Source organism: Solanum verrucosum, unplaced genomic scaffold (assembly GCF_900185275.1).
Source record: "Solanum verrucosum unplaced genomic scaffold, falcon-dt-bn FXZP01000153.1, whole genome shotgun sequence".
Classification (NCBI taxonomy): domain Eukaryota; kingdom Viridiplantae; phylum Streptophyta; class Magnoliopsida; order Solanales; family Solanaceae; genus Solanum; species Solanum verrucosum.
In genome coordinates this window covers 826,289-829,213 of record NW_026020426.1, presented here as the reverse complement: position 1 = coordinate 829,213, position 2,925 = coordinate 826,289, and the positions used below count along the sequence as shown (strand labels likewise).

Here is a 2,925-nt window from a genome sequence, read left to right as displayed (position 1 = left end):
ACGAGTATGTAATATGGTTGACTCAAGATATAATTTAATTGAATGACTGAAAGCAACTAAACTGAATCAATACATGAGCATAAAGTGAAAACCATTTAAACTTTACAAGAAGATATGAAATAAAAGCAATATGAAAAAATATATACTTTCCTTGTGAAGAGTTTCTCTAACCGACAACCATTACTATAAACCTAGCAATCATACAACATTTCTCCCATGTTGCAAGGGTCATCCTAAACTTTGTTGGGGCATATGATGATATTGTAACTATGGATCCATCTAATAGGCCTTCCCAGAGGCTGTGAGGAGTCACATGACGAATCAATGTTATCCTATCCTACGTTGGCTACATAGTTTTATGGGACTTTTGAGTTATAAAAGACTCTAACCCGACTTAGTGCTCAATACTACTCTCAAAATAATTAATATTAATTATGCTCAATTCACCCTTTACAAAGAAAAGGTCTATTACATTACTAAATTACTTTTCAAAGACATAACTCATACTTACATTTAAACATAGTTTTATGGACTTATCTTTCAAGCCCAAGATCGATATGCATAGCAACTGAAAACTCTTGTATTTTTCTTAAAATAGAGCCCTTAAACTTTTCATGTTAACTCACTTCAAATTTGAACGCACACTTAGACAAGTGATTAGGATATGTAGGGATTTTCAAAGTTAAATGGAGTTTATAGGAGCTAATATATAGAGGGGAAACATAGCCACAACTTAAGGAAACACGTGTTGGATGAAACAAGGAAAAATTTGTCCAACGACTCCTAGCGTACAACTGGCGCGGGGTGCCAGGCTCCAAAGTACTGGGGCTGGGTTTCGGCGCACTGCTGGCATGCCACCCAAGGCCCCAAAGTACTCAGACTGGGTTCAGGTGCGCTGCAGGCGCGCCGCCCCAACCCTTCCTGAGCGATCAGACAATTTTTTTTGTTGAAATTAAAGCTTCAACTAGTTTAGAATTGGGAAATTTCTCCTAAACCCTTTTTGTTTCTCAAACCCAAAACTAATACATGAGAATTTCAGAAAAATCCTTTGGAAAACATAAATTTACCAACTCAATAGGATTTATGTGAATCTAAGCATGAACAACACTACAAGATTCACAAAAAAAAAAATCAAAACCCCAATTGGGAAAGAACTGAATTCAAATATCAAGAACTACGAATGGATTCTTTAGATGTAACAATTTCTTGACTAAATTGAGATTTTGGGCTTGAGGACGAATAATTCCAACATGGTGAGAAGCCTTACATACCTTGAAAGAACGAAGGTTCTTGGCAAAAATCGTCAGAATCTTGAAGAAGCCTTGAAACCTAGCTTTTTCTCCTCTTGGAACCTTTCTCTAATTCTCGTAACTGTTAAAGAATGTGAAAAAATTGAATTAACATTGTTTCAGACCTTAATTGGGCGAAGAAAAACGTTGCTAGGCTTAGAAGGGATGGGAAAAGACCAAACTATCTTTCTATAAACGATTGAGGTGCCTTAAAATAGAGGCCTTCACTAAAACGGACATTACTTTTTACTCCGAGCTCGGAATTAAGAAAACTTGGCAGTGTTGGAAAGAGGACTCAATGACCTTTAATTTGATAGGTTATGACCCACTTAATTCTTTATGTGATAAGAGATATATTCATTTGAAGTCGACCCAAAACTAAAAATTGATGGGTGACTTGCATGAACCCCTTTTTTATCCCTTTTAAAGTCTGAGGTGTTACATTGTGATAACATTAAAGGAAAACATCATTTTCCTCCTCGTTATAGGAAAGCACAAAAAGGCCAGAGAAAGGCATTTAAATGTTTATGGTGATTTTAAAAGTCCATTTAAGAAATTACCTCGATATATGGTTGGACTACAATTATTCAATCCTGGCACAATTTTTGAGTGGGAGCACCATTCTACAACAATGCCAGATGAGCAAATCTTCAAAAATAAATTGTGCTTTTAAACAAAGCATTAATGGTTTCACAAGGATCATTTCAATCGACGGCACACACCTTAATGATTTGTATGATATGAAATTATTATTTTCTTTTGCAATTGATGCAAAGGAAACTATTTTTTCACTTGCATATGCTTTAGTTGCACGTGATGAGTCTTGGTCATGGTTTCTCAAGTTATTGTGGACATATGGTGTTTGTGAACGACAACGAATTGGTCTGATTTTTTACCACCATCAAGGAATCTTGCAATGTATTCATACTTATGATTGATTGAGTCCACCGAACACATATCACAAATTTTGTGTTCGACACTTAAAAGCAAATTTTAATAAAAAAAATATGTAGATAGTGAACTTGAGAAATTAATGTGTTTAGCTACTACAGAGCATTAGAAGAAGAAATTTGTGCAACAAATCAAAATATTGTCCCTTGCAACATATAAATGGTTAAATGAACTTCCTTTGAAAAAATGGACATTGTATTAAGAAGATGGTCGTAGATGGGGTTCCATGACGATAAATGTGTCTGAGTCGTATAATGATTTATTGAAAAAAGATCAAGGGTTTCCTGTGACTGACATGGTTCGCATGACGTTCAACACTATTGTTGATTGTTTTGCCGAAAGAAATAACATTGTTGTTTCATTACTTCAAAGTAGAATGTCATGTCCTCTTGCAATAGATAAGAAGTTTAATGGTTATTATCAAAGAGCCCAAGGGCACACTGATTTGATGTCTTACAACACTGGTGATGGAGAATTTCTTACTTTTGCTCATGATGATAAAGGTGGAAATGTCCGCAAGGTTACTGCAAAAGGTAAGCAATGTTCTTTTGGAAAATGGAAAAACTATCATATGTCATGCTCGCACGCTATTAAATTTTGTGGGTTCCGTGGAATCGAGCCAAAATCATATGTAAACAAAATTTACAATACAAAATATTGTCTAGTTGATCATCTTAGAGATTGA

At 35.1% G+C, this 2,925-nt stretch overlaps 1 pseudogene; it reads left to right on the top strand.

Moving 5' to 3' along the window:
- Nucleotides 1-752: 752 nt before the first annotated feature.
- Nucleotides 753-2,925, top strand: LOC125807258 (uncharacterized; annotated as a pseudogene).